This window comes from Borostomias antarcticus (assembly GCF_949987555.1).
Source record: "Borostomias antarcticus genome assembly, chromosome: 25".
Taxonomy (NCBI): domain Eukaryota; kingdom Metazoa; phylum Chordata; class Actinopteri; order Stomiiformes; family Stomiidae; genus Borostomias; species Borostomias antarcticus.
In genome coordinates this window covers 1,485,241-1,504,390 of record NC_140258.1, presented here as the reverse complement: position 1 = coordinate 1,504,390, position 19,150 = coordinate 1,485,241, and positions in this window count along the sequence as shown.

Genomic DNA, 19,150 nt, shown 5'->3' with positions numbered 1-19,150 from the left:
TACGTAACTTACATTGATTAAACGGTTACACAGTACGTAACTTACATTGATTAAACGGTTACACAGTACGTAACTTACATTGATTAAACGGTTACACAGTACGTAACTTACATTGATTAAACGGTTACACAGTACGTAACTTACATTGATTAAACGGTTATACAGTACGTAACTTACATTGATTAAACGGTTACACAGTACGTAACTTTCATTGATTAAACGGTTACACAGTACGTAACTTTCATTGATTAAACGGTTACACAGTACGTAACTTACATTGATTAAATGGTTATACAGTACGTAACTTACATTGATTAAACGGTTACACAGTACGTAACTTACATTGATTAAACGGTTATACAGTACGTAACTTACATTGATTAAACGGTTACACAGTACGTAACTTACATTGATTAAACGGTTACACAGTACGTAACTTACATTGATTAAACGGTTATACAGTACGTAACTTACATTGATTAAACGGTTACACAGTACGTAACTTACATTGATTAAACGGTTACACAGTACGTAACTTACATTGATTAAACGGTTATACAGTACGTAACTTACATTGATTAAACGGTTATACAGTACGTAACTTACATTGATTAAACGGTTACACAGTATGTAACTTACATTGATTAAACGGTTACACAGTACGTAACTTACATTGATTAAACGGTTATACAGTACGTAACTTACATTGATTAAACGGTTATACAGTACGTAACTTACATTGATTAAACGGTTACACAGTACGTAACTTACATTGATTAAACGGTTACACAGTACGTAACTTACATTGATTAAACGGTTACACAGTACGTAACTTTCATTGATTAAAAGGTTACACAGTACGTAACTTACATTGATTAAACGGTTACACAGTACGTAACTTACATTGATTAAACGGTTATACAGTACGTAACTTACATTGATTAAACGGTTATACAGTACGTAACTTACATTGATTAAACGGTTACACAGTACGTAACTTACATTGATTAAACGGTTACACAGTACGTAACTTACATTGATTAAACGGTTATACAGTACGTAACTTACATTGATTAAACGGTTATACAGTACGTAACTTACATTGATTAAACGGTTATACAGTACGTAACTTACATTGATTAAACGGTTATACAGTACGTAACTTACATTGATTAAACGGTTATACAGTGCGTAACTTTCATTGATTAAACGGTTATACAGTACGTAACTTTCATTGATTAAACGGTTATACAGTACGTAACTTACATTGATTAAACGGATGTGAATCATTGAAACGTACTGAGACAGACACTGTGGAATATTCAGAGACAGTGGGGGAGGAAACACCCCTGCCTCATGGATACCTGCAGACCATGCAGGTTTCTCCCTGTATGGCAGATTGAATGTAGGCTACCAGTAAGCTGCTGGCAGGCTTTACCTTGGATATGATGGGCACATTTGATGTGCTGTTCCCATGTTGGCTATTTTATGCGGAGCACGTGCAGTTAGCAGATATAAATGGGGTTACCAGGGACATAGCAGATTACTGTAAATGACCTGATCCCCTGTGATGCTAATTGGAAATCCTCTTCTTAAAAGAGAGACTGTTCCCATTCAAGGGAGAACACTCATCTCATAGCAACACAGCAGCCTAATGCCAAGCGTAATTAATCACTGCCCCAAGAACATCAGCATCTCTCTGAGCCACTGGAGGGACACTTCAATGCATTTCTGGGTTGGGATTTTAATTGAGTTGTTGACTGAGTTCAGTCTGGGAGTCATTTGAAATAGGAAATCCTCATTGAAAATAAATGTATTTGCCTGTTGTTTCACAACAGTATTTCTGTTCTACTCAGTTTGGTGAGAAACTGAAGCAAAGCTGATGACTATTAAAGTGGTTGTTCTTTGGTCATGTACAGAAGTTCAAGTACAAGTTTACTTTATTGTCATTGCACACGTACAGCACAATTACATGGCAATTCCTAGAAGTGCTGTTACACGTATTAATACTGTAACAATTAATAATGTAACAATAATGTAACATAATGTAACAAGCGTTTTTATACACAGACTAATACATGACAAACAATATAATAGATATAAAGTGCATTACCAGATGTAAACAGAGTTCAGAGCAGAGTGTAAACAGTTCTTTGAGCATGTGGTAATAGAGAAATTCAAATCTGTTTATTCTTTGGTCATGTACAGAAGTGATTATTATTTGGTCATGTACGGAAGAGGATTTAGCCATGTACGGAAGTGGTTATTCTTTGGTCATGTACTGAAGTGGTTATTCTTTGATCATTTACGGAAGTGATGATTCTTTGGTCATGTACTGCAATGCAAATCAATCTCATATGCAAGTGCAACACATTCGGCGACATCTAAGTAACAGTCACACAGTACATCTAAAATAAAAAGTGGGGCTTTTTTTTTTTTTTTTTTACTTTATTTTGTCTCTTAAGCTCAGCATTAGAAAATCTTTGTATATTAAGAGTTTTAGAAAAACGATTAAATAGATCTTAAACATATACTCATTAAATATATATATCATATATAATATAAAATATATTCTAAAAATATATTTATAGATGGTAAGACACAATTTGGAAAATGTTCACTGAGACCCAACCATTTCTAATCTTCTCATTCTAACCATGCGCTTGTGCTTCAGCAGAGATGGAAACACCACTCCTCCAACACTGATCAAACATTTCACCTATTTTTTTTACCTACATTTGGATTCTGAGATTCGATATAAAAGAAACCAATTGAAACTAATGTAAAACTATGTGAACCACTAAAGAGCAGAGTTGTATCCCTGTTGAAGAGCCCTGGCAGCGCGGACTGGGCTGCTACTGGTCCTTCTGTAGAGAGCTGTAGTACTCTGTCAGAACCTTCCAAGCTCTGGGGGCCATGAAGCCATCTGGAGGGTTCTCCCCACTCCTCGCCAACTTCCTCATCCTGGTGCCTGAGATGAACTCAAACTCAGAGTGTCTGAGGGGGATGGGGTGGGGGTTCATGAATAGAAAGAGAAGAGACATCAGGATGAGTATGCTGAAACACTTTTTTTGAAGGCTACCTACTTAAGGACTTCATAACACAAGCATAATCACTGCATAACACATTTCATAGAACTGCCTATGTCAATATTCTCAAGCTGACATTGGATGGTTTAAGCAGTAAGTGACAAACAATATAATAGATATAAAGTGCATTACCAGATGTAAACAGAGTTCAGAGCAGAGTGTAAACAGTTCTTTGAGCATGTGGTAATAGAGAAATTCAAATCTGTTTATTATTTGGTCATGTACAGAAGTGGTTATTATTTGGTCATGTACAGAAGTGGTTATTATTTGGTCATGTACGGAAGTGGTTATTATTTGGTCATGTACAGAAGTGGTTATTATTTGGTCATGTACAGAAGTGGTTATTATTTGGTCATGTACAGAAGTGGTTATTATTTGGTCATGTACAGAAGTGGTTATTATTTGGTCATGTACTGAAGTGGTTATTATTTGGTCATGTACGGCCACTGTGTCCTGAAGTCATGTAATCTGGCAAGGTGACCCAGTAAGATTGATAGAAGCAGCAGTTTCAATAATGGGGGAGTGTGTCATCTCTCACTGTTGCAGCCAGGTTGCTCAGTTGAGTAAAGTAAAATGACTCCTCTCCATAATTTGCAGCTAAAATTGGTCTTAAATGACCTAATACATCCTTGTCTAGACACCTCAATGTGCACATCTGAACCATGAGTAGTAGATAGGCCTAGTATTAATGGTGTACTTTATTGATTCCAGTGGGGAATGGCCTACTATAGATCAACTGGCACCCAGTAGGCCAACTACTATTTCCCATTACATTTTCCCACCAGCAGATGGCAGCATTGTCCTTCAGGTAGGCCTACTCTGCTCGCAGTGATTGCTCTGATTTGAACTTGGCTACATGAGTTATAATGCACAATCGTCAGTGCAATCTTTCACCATCGTCTGACAATCTCTAACGTTCCCAGTGAAATGTAAGCACAAAATAATGTGGTTGTGGTTACATAATGGACTGTAAAAAAGAAAAAAGTAGGAGATCTAGACTAATATCACTAAATATTTATTTAAAAACATGTTGTTTGATACATGCATGGATGGACATTTAACTGTTTGATTCAGTATGACCACATAGAGGCAGTATTCTGGTTTGAACAGAATACACGCTCTGTGGTTTTTTCATTTTCCAAAACATTTCCCCTCCATTGTTGTGTGAATCCTCACAGAGACCATATTGTTTCAGAAACATACATGTGTACGACATCACAACTCCACAGTGATTATGATAACATTCTGTAAGGGTTTTCAATAGAAACATGTGTAGCCTGCAGTAGTGTCCCCATGGTAACATTTGGCAAGAAAGACGCTTTTCTCTGCATGATGCAAATTAGGCTTTTTGCAGCACAAGAAAATAAGAAACCATGATTTAATGATTATGATATGAAATAAAAAATGTATACTTATAAGTAGGGATCAGTTCAAATGCAAATCAATCTCATACGCAAGTGCAACACATTCGGCGTCATCTTAGTGACAGTCATACAGTACAGTATATCTAAAATTAAAAAAGTGGGGCTACAATATATATTTTTTAACTTCATCTTGTCTCTTAAGCTCAGCATTAGAAAATCTTTGTATATTAAGAGTTTTGGAAAAACGATTAAACAGATCTTAAACATATACTCATTAAATATATATCATATATAATATAAAATGTATTCTAAAAATATATTTATAGATGGTAAGACACAATTTGGAAAATGTTCACTGAGACCCAACCATTTCTAATCTTCTCATTCTAACCATGCGCTTGTGTTTCAGCAGAGATGGAAACACGACTCCTCCAACACTGATCAAACATTTCAGCTATTTTTTTTACCTACATTTGGATTCTGAGATTTGATATAAAAGAAACCAATTGAAACTAATGTAAAACTATGTGAACCACTAAAGAGCAGAGTTGTATCCCTGTTGAAGAGCCCTGGCAGCGTGGACTGGGCTGCTACTGGTCCTTCTGTAGAGAGCTGTAGTACTCTGTCAGAACCTTCCAAGCTCTGGGGGCCATGAAGCCATCTGGAGGGTTCTCCCCACTCCTCGCCAACTTCCTCATCCTGGTGCCTGAGATGAACTCAAACTCAGAGTGTCTGAGGGGGATGGGGTGGGGGTTCATGAATAGAAAGAGAAGAGACATCAGGATGAGTATGCTGAAACACTTTTTTTGAAGGCTACCTACTTAAGGACTTCATAACACAAGCATAATCACTGCATAACACATTTCATAGAACTGCCTATGTCAATATTCTCAAGCTGACATTGGATGGTTTAAGCAGTAAGTGACAAACAATATAATAGATATAAAGTGCATTACCAGATGTAAACAGAGTTCAGAGCAGAGTGTAAACAGTTCTTTGAGCATGTGGTAATAGAGAAATTAAAATCTGTTTATTATTTGGTCATGTACAGAAGTGGTTATTATTTGGTCATGTACGGAAGTGGTTATTATTTGGTCATGTACTGAAGTGGTTATTATTTGGTCATGTACTGAAGTGGTTATTATTTGGTCATGTACAGAAGTGGTTATTATTCAGTCATGTACTGAAGGGGTTATTATTTGGTCATGTACTGAAGGGGTTATTATTTGGTCATGTACTGAAGTGGTTATTATTTGGTCATGTACTGAAGTGGTTATTATTTGGTCATGTACTGCCACTGTGTCCTGAAGTCATGTAATCTGGCAAGGTGACCCAGTAAGATTGATAGAAGCAGCATTTTCAATAATGGGGGAGTGTGTCATCTCTCACTGTTGCAGCCAGGTTGCTCAGTTGAGTAAAGTAAAATGACTCCTCTCCATAATTTGCAGCTAAAATTGGTCTTAAATGACCTAATACATCCTTGTCTAGACACCTCAATGTGCACATCTGAACCATGAGTAGTAGATAGGCCTAGTGTTAATGGTGTACTTTATTGATTCCAGTGGGGAATGGCCTACTATAGATCAACTGGCACCCAGTAGGCCAACTACTATTTCCCATTACATTTTCCCACCAGCAGATGGCAGCATTGTCCTTCAGGTAGGCCTACTCTGCTCGCAGTGATTGCTCTGATTTGAACTTGGCTACATGAGTTATAATGCACAATCGTCAGTGCAATCTTTCACCATCGTCTGACAATCTCTAACGTTCCCAGTGAAATGTAAGCACAAAATAATGTGGTTGTGGTTACATAATGGACTGTAAAAAAGAAAAAAGTAGGAGATCTAAACTAATATCACTAAATATTTATTTAAAAACATGTTGTTTGATACATTCATGGATGGACATTTAACTGTTTGATTCAGTATGACCACATAGAGGCAGTATTCTGGTTTGAACAGAATACACGCTCTGTGGTTTTTTCATTTTCCAAAACATTTCCCCTCCATTGTTGTGTGAATCCTCACAGAGACCATATTGTTTCAGAAACATACATGTGTACGACATCACAACTCCACAGTGATTATGATAACATTCTGTAAGGGTTTTCAATAGAAACATGTGTAGCCTGCAGTAGTGTCCCCATGGTAACATTTGGCAAGAAAGACGCTTTTCTCTGCATGATGCGAATTAGGCTTTTTGCAGCACAAGAAAATAAGAAACCATGTTTTAATGATTATGATATGAAATAAAAAATGTATACTTATAAGTAGGGATCAGTTCAAATGCAAATCAATCTCATACGCAAGTGCAACACATTCGGCGTCATCTTAGTGACAGTCATACAGTACAGTATATCTAAAATTAAAAAAGTGGGGCTACAATATATTTTTTAAATTTTATCTTGTCTCTTAAGCTCAGCATTAGAAAATCTTTGTATATTAAGAGTTTTGGAAAAACGATTAAACAGATCTTAAACATATACTCATTAAATATCATATATAATATAAAATGCATTCTAAAAATATATTTATGATGGTAAGACACAATTTGGAAAATGTTCACTGAGACCCAACCATTTCTAATCTTCTCATTCTAACCATGCGCTTGTGCTTCAGCAGAGATGGAAACACCACTCCTCCAACACTGATCAAACATTTAAGCTATTTCTTTTACCTACATTTGGATTCTGAGATTTGATATAAAAGAAACCAATTGAAACTAATGTAAAACTATGTGAACCACTAAAGAGCAGAGTTGTATCCCTGTTGAAGAGCCCTGGCAGCGTGGACTGGGCTGCTACTGGTCCTTCTGTAGAGAGCTGTAGTACTCTGTCAGAACCTTCCAAGCTCTGGGGGCCATGAAGCCATCTGGAGGGTTCTCCCCACTCCTCGCCAACTTCCTCATCCTGGTGCCTGAGATGAACTCAAACTCAGAGTGTCTGAGGGGGATGGGGTGGGGGTTCATGAATAGAAAGAGAAGAGACATCAGGATGAGTATGCTGAAACACTTTTTTTGAAGGCTACCTACTTAAGGACTTCATAACACAAGCATAATCACTGCATAACACATTTCATAGAACTGCCTATGTCAATATTCTCAAGCTGACATTGGATGGTTTAAGCAGTAAGTGACAAACAATATAATAGATATAAAGTGCATTACCAGATGTAAACAGAGTTCAGAGCAGAGTGTAAACAGTTCTTTGATCATGTGGTAATAGAGAAATTAAAATCTGTTTATTATTTGGTCATGTACTGAAGTGGTTATTATTTGGTCATGTACTGAAGTGGTTATTATTTGGTCATGTACTGCCACTGTGTCCTGAAGTCATGTAATCTGGCAAGGTGACCCAGTAAGATTGATAGAAGCAGCATTTTCAATAATGGGGGAGTGTGTCATCTCTCACTGTTGCAGCCAGGTTGCTCAGTTGAGTAAAGTAAAATGACTCCTCTCCATAATTTGCAGCTAAAATTGGTCTTAAATGACCTAATACATCCTTGTCTAGACACCTCAATGTGATGTGCACATCTGAACCATGAGTAGTAGATAGGCCTAGTATTAATGGTGTACTTTATTGATTCCAGTGGGGAATGGCCTACTATAGATCAACTGGCACCCAGTAGGCCAACTACTATTTCCCATTACATTTTCCCACCAGCAGATGGCAGCATTGTCCTTCAGGTAGGCCTACTCTGCTCGCAGTGATTGCTCTGATTTGAACTTGGCTACATGAGTTATAATGCACAATCGTCAGTGCAATCTTTCACCATCGTCTGACAATCTCTAACGTTCCCAGTGAAATGTAAGCACAAAATAATGTGGTTGTGGTTACATAATGGACTGTAAAAAAGAAAAAAGTAGGAGATCTAGACTAATATCACTAAATATTTATTTAAAAACATGTTGTTTGATACATGCATGGATGGACATTTAACTGTTTGATTCAGTATGACCACATAGAGGCAGTATTCTGGTTTGAACAGAATACACGCTCTGTGGTTTTTTCATTTTCCAAAACATTTCCCCTCCATTGTTGTGTGAATCCTCACAGAGACCATACATGTGTACGACATCACAACTCCACAGTGATTATGATAACATTCTGTAAGGGTTTTCAATAGAAACATGTGTAGCCTGCAGTAGTGTCCCCATGGTAACATTTGGCAAGAAAGACGCTTTTCTCTGCATGATGCAAATTAGGCTTTTTGCAGCACAAGAAAATAAGAAACCATGATTTAATGATTATGATATGAAATAAAAAATGTATACTTATAAGTAGGGATCAGTTCAAATGCAAATCAATCTCATACGCAAGTGCAACACATTCGGCGTCATCTTAGTGACAGTCATACAGTACAGTATATCTAAAATTAAAAAAGTGGGGCTACAATATATATTTTTTAACTTCATCTTGTCTCTTAAGCTCAGCATTAGAAAATCTTTGTATATTAAGAGTTTTGGAAAAACGATTAAACCGATCTTAAACATATACTCATTAAATATATATCATATATAATATAAAATGCATTCTAAAAATATATTTATGATGGTAAGACACAATTTGGAAAATGTTCACTGAGACCCAACCATTTCTAATCTTCTCATTCTAACCATGCGCTTGTGCTTCAGCAGAGATGGAAACACGACTCCTCCAACACTGATCAAACATTTCAGCTATTTCTTTTACCTACATTTGGATTCTGAGATTTGATATAAAAGAAACCAATTGAAACTAATGTAAAACTATGTGAACCACTAAAGAGCAGAGTTGTATCCCTGTTGAAGAGCCCTGGCAGCGTGGACTGGGCTGCTACTGGTCCTTCTGTAGAGAGCTGTAGTACTCTGTCAGAACCTTCCAAGCTCTGGGGGCCATGAAGCCATCTGGAGGGTTCTCCCCACTCCTCGCCAACTTCCTCATCCTGGTGCCTGAGATGAACTCAAACTCAGAGTGTCTGAGGGGGATGGGGTGGGGGTTCATGAATAGAAAGAGAAGAGACATCAGGATGAGTATGCTGAAACACTTTTTTTGAAGGCTACCTACTTAAGGACTTCATAACACAAGCATAATCACTGCATAACACATTTCATAGAACTGCCTATGTCAATATTCTCAAGCTGACATTGGATGGTTTAAGCAGTAAGTGACAAACAATATAATAGATATAAAGTGCATTACCAGATGTAAACAGAGTTCAGAGCAGAGTGTAAACAGTTCTTTGAGCATGTGGTAATAGAGAAATTAAAATCTGTTTATTATTTGGTCATGTACAGAAGTGGTTATTATTTGGTCATGTACGGAAGTGGTTATTATTTGGTCATGTACTGAAGTGGTTATTATTTGGTCATGTACTGAAGTGGTTATTATTTGGTCATGTACTGAAGTGGTTATTATTTGGTCATGTACAGAAGTGGTTATTATTCAGTCATGTACTGAAGGGGTTATTATTTGGTCATTTACTGAAGTGGTTATTATTTGGTCATGTACTGAAGTGGTTATTATTTGGTCATGTACTGCCACTGTGTCCTGAAGTCATGTAATCTGGCAAGGTGACCCAGTAAGATTGATAGAAGCAGCATTTTCAATAATGGGGGAGTGTGTCATCTCTCACTGTTGCAGCCAGGTTGCTCAGTTGAGTAAAGTAAAATGACTCCTCTCCATAATTTGCAGCTAAAATTGGTCTTAAATGACCTAATACATCCTTGTCTAGACACCTCAATGTGCACATCTGAACCATGAGTAGTAGATAGGCCTAGTGTTAATGGTGTACTTTATTGATTCCAGTGGGGAATGGCCTACTATAGATCAACTGGCACCCAGTAGGCCAACTACTATTTCCCATTACATTTTCCCACCAGCAGATGGCAGCATTGTCCTTCAGGTAGGCCTACTCTGCTCGCAGTGATTGCACTGATTTGAACTTGGCTACATGAGTTATAATGCACAATCGTCAGTGCAATCTTTCACCATCGTCTGACAATCTCTAACGTTCCCAGTGAAATGTAAGCACAAAATAATGTGGTTGTGGTTACATAATGGACTGTAAAAAAGAAAAAAGTAGGAGATCTAAACTAATATCACTAAATATTTATTTAAAAACATGTTGTTTGATACATTCATGGATGGACATTTAACTGTTTGATTCAGTATGACCACATAGAGGCAGTATTCTGGTTTGAACAGAATACACGCTCTGTGGTTTTTTCATTTTCCAAAACATTTCCCCTCCATTGTTGTGTGAATCCTCACAGAGACCATATTGTTTCAGAAACATACATGTGTACGACATCACAACTCCACAGTGATTATGATAACATTCTGTAAGGGTTTTCAATAGAAACATGTGTAGCCTGCAGTAGTGTCCCCATGGTAACATTTGGCAAGAAAGACGCTTTTCTCTGCATGATGCGAATTAGGCTTTTTGCAGCACAAGAAAATAAGAAACCATGATTTAATGATTATGATATGAAATAAAAAATGTATACTTATAAGTAGGGATCAGTTCAAATGCAAATCAATCTCATACGCAAGTGCAACACATTCGGCGTCATCTAAGTGACAGTCATACAGTACAGTATATCTAAAATTAAAAAAGTGGGGCTACAATATATTTTTTAAATTTTATCTTGTCTCTTAAGCTCAGCATTAGAAAATCTTTGTATATTAAGAGTTTTGGAAAAACGATTAAACAGATCTTAAACATATACTCATTAAATATCATATATAATATAAAATGCATTCTAAAAATATATTTATGATGGTAAGACACAATTTGGAAAATGTTCACTGAGACCCAACCATTTCTAATCTTCTCATTCTAACCATGCGCTTGTGCTTCAGCAGAGATGGAAACACCACTCCTCCAACACTGATCAAACATTTCAGCTATTTCTTTTACCTACATTTGGATTCTGAGATTTGATATAAAAGAAACCAATTGAAACTAATGTAAAACTATGTGAACCACTAAAGAGCAGAGTTGTATCCCTGTTGAAGAGCCCTGGCAGCGTGGACTGGGCTGCTACTGGTCCTTCTGTAGAGAGCTGTAGTACTCTGTCAGAACCTTCCAAGCTCTGGGGGCCATGAAGCCATCTGGAGGGTTCTCCCCACTCCTCGCCAACTTCCTCATCCTGGTGCCTGAGATGAACTCAAACTCAGAGTGTCTGAGGGGGATGGGGTGGGGGGTTCATGAATAGAAAGAGAAGAGACATCAGGATGAGTATGCTGAAACACTTTTATTGAAGGCTACCTACTTAAGGACTTCATAACACAAGCATAATCACTGCATAACACATTTCATAGAACTGCCTATGTCAATATTCTCAAGCTGACATTGGATGGTTTAAGCAGTAAGTGACAAACAATATAATAGATATAAAGTGCATTACCAGATGTAAACAGAGTTCAGAGCAGAGTGTAAATAGTTCTTTGAGCATGTGGTAATAGAGAAATTAAAATCTGTTTATTATTTGGTCATGTACTGAAGTGGTTATTATTTGGTCATGTACGGAAGTGGTTATTATTTGGTCATGTACTGAAGTGGTTATTATTTGGTCATGTACTGAAGTGGTTATTATTTGGTCATGTACTGAAGTGGTTATTATTTGGTCATGTACTGAAGTGGTTATTATTTGGTCATGTACAGAAGTGGTTATTATTTGGTCATGTACTGCCACTGTGTCCTGAAGTCATGTAATCTGGCAAGGTGACCCAGTAAGATTGATTGAAGCAGCAGTTTCAATAACGGGGGAGTGTGTCATCTCTCACTGTTGCAGCCAGGTTGCTCAGTTGAGTAAAGTAAAATGACTCCTCTCCATAATTTGCAGCTAAAATTGGTCTTAAATGACCTAATACATCCTTGTCTAGACACCTCAATGTGCACATCTGAACCATGAGTAGTAGATAGGCCTAGTGTTAATGGTGTACTTTATTGATTCCAGTGGGGAATGGCCTACTATAGATCAACTGGCACCCAGTAGGCCAACTACTATTTCCCATTACATTTTCCCACCAGCAGATGGCAGCATTGTCCTTCAGGTAGGCCTACTCTGCTCGCAGTGATTGCTCTGATTTGAACTTGGCTACATGAGTTATAATGCACAATCGTCAGTGCAATCTTTCACCATCGTCTGACAATCTCTAACGTTCCCAGTGAAATGTAAGCACAAAATAATGTGGTTGTGGTTACATAATGGACTGTAAAAAAGAAAAAAGTAGGAGATCTAGACTAATATCACTAAATATTTATTTAAAAACATGTTGTTTGATACATGCATGGATGGACATTTAACTGTTTGATTCAGTATGACCACATAGAGGCAGTATTCTGGTTTGAACAGAAAACACGCTCTGTGGTTTTTTCATTTTCCAAAACATTTCCCCTCCATTGTTGTGTGAATCCTCACAGAGACCATATTGTTTCAGAAACATACATGTGTACGACATCACAACTCCACAGTGATTATGATAACATTCTGTAAGGGTTTTCAATAGAAACATGTGTAGCCTGCAGTAGTGTCCCCATGGTAACATTTGGCAAGAAAGACGCTTTTCTCTGCATGATGCAAATTAGGCTTTTTGCAGCACAAGAAAATAAGAAACCATGATTTAATGATTATGATATGAAATAAAAAATGTATACTTATAAGTAGGGATCAGTTCAAATGCAAATCAATCTCATACGCAAGTGCAACACATTCGGCGTCATCTTAGTGACAGTCATACAGTACAGTATATCTAAAATTAAAAAAGTGGGGCTACAATATATATTTTTTAACTTCATCTTGTCTCTTAAGCTCAGCATTAGAAAATCTTTGTATATTAAGAGTTTTGGAAAAACGATTAAACAGATCTTAAACATATACTCATTAAATATATATCATATATAATATAAAATGTATTCTAAAAATATATTTATAGATGGTAAGACACAATTTGGAAAATGTTCACTGAGACCCAACCATTTCTAATCTTCTCATTCTAACCATGCGCTTGTGTTTCAGCAGAGATGGAAACACCACTCCTCCAACACTGATCAAACATTTCAGCTATTTTTTTTACCTACATTTGGATTCTGAGATTTGATATAAAAGAAACCAATTGAAACTAATGTAAAACTATGTGAACCACTAAAGAGCAGAGTTGTATCCCTGTTGAAGAGCCCTGGCAGCGTGGACTGGGCTGCTACTGGTCCTTCTGTAGAGAGCTGTAGTACTCTGTCAGAACCTTCCAAGCTCTGGGGGCCATGAAGCCATCTGGAGGGTTCTCCCCACTCCTCGCCAACTTCCTCATCCTGGTGCCTGAGATGAACTCAAACTCAGAGTGTCTGAGGGGGATGGGGTGGGGGTTCATGAATAGAAAGAGAAGAGACATCAGGATGAGTATGCTGAAACACTTTTTTTGAAGGCTACCTACTTAAGGACTTCATAACACAAGCATAATCACTGCATAACACATTTCATAGAACTTCCTATGTCAATATTCTCAAGCTGACATTGGATGGTTTAAGCAGTAAGTGACAAACAATATAATAGATATAAAGTGCATTACCAGATGTAAACAGAGTTCAGAGCAGAGTGTAAACAGTTCTTTGAGCATGTGGTAATAGAGAAATTAAAATCTGTTTATTATTTGGTCATGTACAGAAGTGGTTATTATTTGGTCATGTACGGAAGTGGTTATTATTTGGTCATGTACTGAAGTGGTTATTATTTGGTCATGTACTGAAGTGGTTATTATTTGGTCATGTACTGAAGTGGTTATTATTTGGTCATGTACAGAAGTGGTTATTATTCAGTCATGTACTGAAGGGGTTATTATTTGGTCATGTACTGAAGTGGTTATTATTTGGTCATGTACTGAAGTGGTTATTATTTGGTCATGTACTGCCACTGTGTCCTGAAGTCATGTAATCTGGCAAGGTGACCCAGTAAGATTGATAGAAGCAGCATTTTCAATAATGGGGGAGTGTGTCATCTCTCACTGTTGCAGCCAGGTTGCTCAGTTGAGTAAAGTAAAATGACTCCTCTCCATAATTTGCAGCTAAAATTGGTCTTAAATGACCTAATACATCCTTGTCTAGACACCTCAATGTGCACATCTGAACCATGAGTAGTAGATAGGCCTAGTGTTAATGGTGTACTTTATTGATTCCAGTGGGGAATGGCCTACTATAGATCAACTGGCACCCAGTAGGCCAACTACTATTTCCCATTACATTTTCCCACCAGCAGATGGCAGCATTGTCCTTCAGGTAGGCCTACTCTGCTCGCAGTGATTGCTCTGATTTGAACTTGGCTACATGAGTTATAATGCACAATCGTCAGTGCAATCTTTCACCATCGTCTGACAATCTCTAACGTTCCCAGTGAAATGTAAGCACAAAATAATGTGGTTGTGGTTACATAATGGACTGTAAAAAAGAAAAAAGTAGGAGATCTAAACTAATATCACTAAATATTTATTTAAAAACATGTTGTTTGATACATGCATGGATGGACATTTAACTGTTTGATTCAGTATGACCACATAGAGGCAGTATTCTGGTTTGAACAGAATACACGCTCTGTGGTTTTTTCATTTTCCAAAACATTTCCCCTCCATTGTTGTGTGAATCCTCACAGAGACCATATTGTTTCAGAAACATACATGTGTACGACATCACAACTCCACAGTGATTATGATAACATTCTGTAAGGGTTTTCAATAGAAACATGTGTAGCCTGCAGTAGTGTCCCCATGGTAACATTTGGCAAGAAAGACGCTTTTCTCTGCATGATGCGAATTAGGCTTTTTGCAGCACAAGAAAATAAGAAACCATGTTTTAATGATTATGATATGAAATAAAAAATGTATACTTATAAGTAGGGATCAGTTCAAATGCAAATCAATCTCATACGCAAGTGCAACACATTCGGCGTCATCTAAGTGACAGTCATACAGTACAGTATATCTAAAATTAAAAAAGTGGGGCTACAATATATTTTTTAAATTTTATCTTGTCTCTTAAGCTCAGCATTAGAAAATCTTTGTATATTAAGAGTTTTGGAAAAACGATTAAACAGATCTTAAACATATACTCATTAAATATATATCATATATAATATAAAATGCATTCTAAAAATATATTTATGATGGTAAGACACAATTTGGAAAATGTTCACTGAGACCCAACCATTTCTAATCTTCTCATTCTAACCATGCGCTTGTGCTTCAGCAGAGATGGAAACACGACTCCTCCAACACTGATCAAACATTTATGCTATTTCTTTTACCTACATTTGGATTCTGAGATTTGATATAAAAGAAACCAATTGAAACTAATGTAAAACTATGTGAACCACTAAAGAGCAGAGTTGTATCCCTGTTGAAGAGCCCTGGCAGCGTGGACTGGGCTGCTACTGGTCCTTCTGTAGAGAGCTGTAGTACTCTGTCAGAACCTTCCAAGCTCTGGGGGCCATGAAGCCATCTGGAGGGTTCTCCCCACTCCTCGCCAACTTCCTCATCCTGGTGCCTGAGATGAACTCAAACTCAGAGTGTCTGAGGGGGATGGGGTGGGGGTTCATGAATAGAAAGAGAAGAGACATCAGGATGAGTATGCTGAAACACTTTTTTGAAGGCTACCTACTTAAGGACTTCATAACACAAGCATAATCACTGCATAACACATTTCATAGAACTGCCTATGTCAATATTCTCAAGCTGACATTGGATGGTTTAAGCAGTAAGTGACAAACAATATAATAGATATAAAGTGCATTACCAGATGTAAACAGAGTTCAGAGCAGAGTGTAAACAGTTCTTTGAGCATGTGGTAATAGAGAAATTCAAATCTGGTTATTATTTGGTCATGTACTGAAGTGGTTATTATTTGGTCATGTACTGAAGTGGTTATTATTTGGTCATGTACAGAAGTGGTTATTATTTGGTCATGTACTGAAGTGGTTATTATTTGGTCATGTACAGAAGTGGTTATTATTTGGTCATGTACTGAAGTGGTTATTATTTGGTCATGTACAGAAGTGGTTATTATTTGGTCATGTACTGCCACTGTGTCCTGAAGTCATGTAATCTGGCAAGGTGACCCAGTAAGATTGATAGAAGCAGCAGTTTCAATAATGGGGGAGTGTGTCATCTCTCACTGTTGCAGCCAGGTTGCTCAGTTGAGTAAAGTAAAATGACTCCTCTCCATAATTTGCAGCTAAAATTGGTCTTAAATGACCTAATACATCCTTGTCTAGACACCTCAATGTGCACATCTGAACCATGAGTAGTAGATAGGCCTAGTATTAATGGTGTACTTTATTGATTCCAGTGGGGAATGGCCTACTATAGATCAACTGGCACCCAGTAGGCCAACTACTATTTCCCATTACATTTTCCCACCAGCAGATGGCAGCATTGTCCTTCAGGTAGGACTACTCTGCTCGCAGTGATTGCTCTGATTTGAACTTGGCTACATGAGTTATAATGCACAATCGTCAGTGCAATCTTTCACCATCGTCTGACAATCTCTAACGTTCCCAGTGAAATGTAAGCACAAAATAATGTGGTTGTGGTTACATAATGGACTGTAAAAAAGAAAAAAGTAGGAGATCTAGACTAATATCACTAAATATTTATTTAAAAACATGTTGTTTGATACATGCATGGATGGACATTTAACTGTTTGATTCAGTATGACCACATAGAGGCAGTATTCTGGTTTGAACAGAATACACGCTCTGTGGTTTTTTCATTTTCCAAAACATTTCCCCTCCATTGTTGTGTGAATCCTCACAGAGACCATATTGTTTCAGAAACATACATGTGTACGACATCACAACTCCACAGTGATTATGATAACATTCTGTAAGGGTTTTCAATAGAAACATGTGTAGCCTGCAGTAGTGTCCCCATGGTAACATTTGGCAAGAAAGACGCTTTTCTCTGCATGATGCAAATTAGGCTTTTTGCAGCACAAGAAAATAAGAAACCATGATTTAATGATTATGATATGAAATAAAAAATGTATACTTATAAGTAGGGATCAGTTCAAATGCAAATCAATCTCATACGCAAGTGCAACACATTCGGCGTCATCTTAGTGACAGTCATACAGTACAGTATATCTAAAATTAAAAAAGTGGGGCTACAATATATATTTTTTAACTTCATCTTGTCTCTTAAGCTCAGCATTAGAAAATCTTTGTATATTAAGAGTTTTGGAAAAACGATTAAACAGATCTTAAACATATACTCATTAAATATATATCATATATAATATAAAATGTATTCTAAAAATATATTTATAGATGGTAAGACACAATTTGGAAAATGTTCACTGAGACCCAACCATTTCTAATCTTCTCATTCTAACCATGCGCTTGTGCTTCAGCAGAGATGGAAACACGACTCCTCCAACACTGATCAAACATTTAAGCTATTTCTTTTACCTACATTTGGATTCTGAGATTTGATATAAAAGAAACCAATTGAAACTAATGTAAAACTATGTGAACCACTAAAGAGCAGAGTTGTATCCCTGTTGAAGAGCCCTGGCAGCGTGGACTGGGCTGCTACTGGTCCTTCTGTAGAGAGCTGTAGTACTCTGTCAGAACCTTCCAAGCTCTGGGGGCCATGAAGCCATCTGGAGGGTTCTCCCCACTCCTCGCCAACTTCCTCATCCTGGTGCCTGAGATGAACTCAAACTCAGAGTGTCTGAGGGGGATGGGGTGGGGGGTTCATGAATAGAAAGAGAAGAGACATCAGGATGAATATGCTGAAACACTTTTTTTGAAGGCTACCTACTTAAGGACTTCATAACACAAGCATAATCACTGCATAACACATTTCATAGAACTGCCTATGTCAATATTCTCAAGCTGACATTGGATGGTTTAAGCAGTAAGTGACAAACAATATAATAGATATAAAGTGCATTACCAGATGTAAACAGAGTTCAGAGCAGAGTGTAAACAGTTCTTTGAGCATGTGGTAATAGAGAAATTAAAATCTGTTTATTATTTGGTCATGTACAGAAGTGGTTATTATTTGGTCATGTACGGAAGTGGTTATTATTTGGTCATGTACTGAAGTGGTTATTATTCAGTCATGTACTGAAGGGGTTATTATTTGGTCATGTACTGAAGTGGTTATTATTTGGTCATGTACTGAAGTGGTTATTATTTGGTCATGTACTGAAGTGGTTATTATTTGGTCATGTACGGCCACTGTGTCCTGAAGTCATGTAATCTGGCAAGGTGACCCAGTAAGATTGATAGAAGCAGCATTTTCAATAATGGGGGAGTGTGTCATCTCTCACTGTTGCAGCCAGGTTGCTCAGTTGAGTAAAGTAAAATGACTCCTCTCCATAATTTGCAGCTAAAATTGGTCTTAAATGACCTAATACATCCTTGTCTAGACACCTCAATGTGCACATCTGAACCATGAGTAGTAGATAGGCCTAGTGTTAATGGTGTACTTTATTGATTCCAGTGGGGAATGGCCTACTATAGATCAACTGGCACCCAGTAGGCCAACTACTATTTCCCATTACATTTTCCCACCAGCAGATGGCAGCATTGTCCTTCAGGTAGGCCTACTCTGCTCGCAGTGATTGCTCTGATTTGAACTTGGCTACATGAGTTATAATGCACAATCGTCAGTGCAATCTTTCACCATCGTCTGACAATCTCTAACGTTCCCAGTGAAATGTA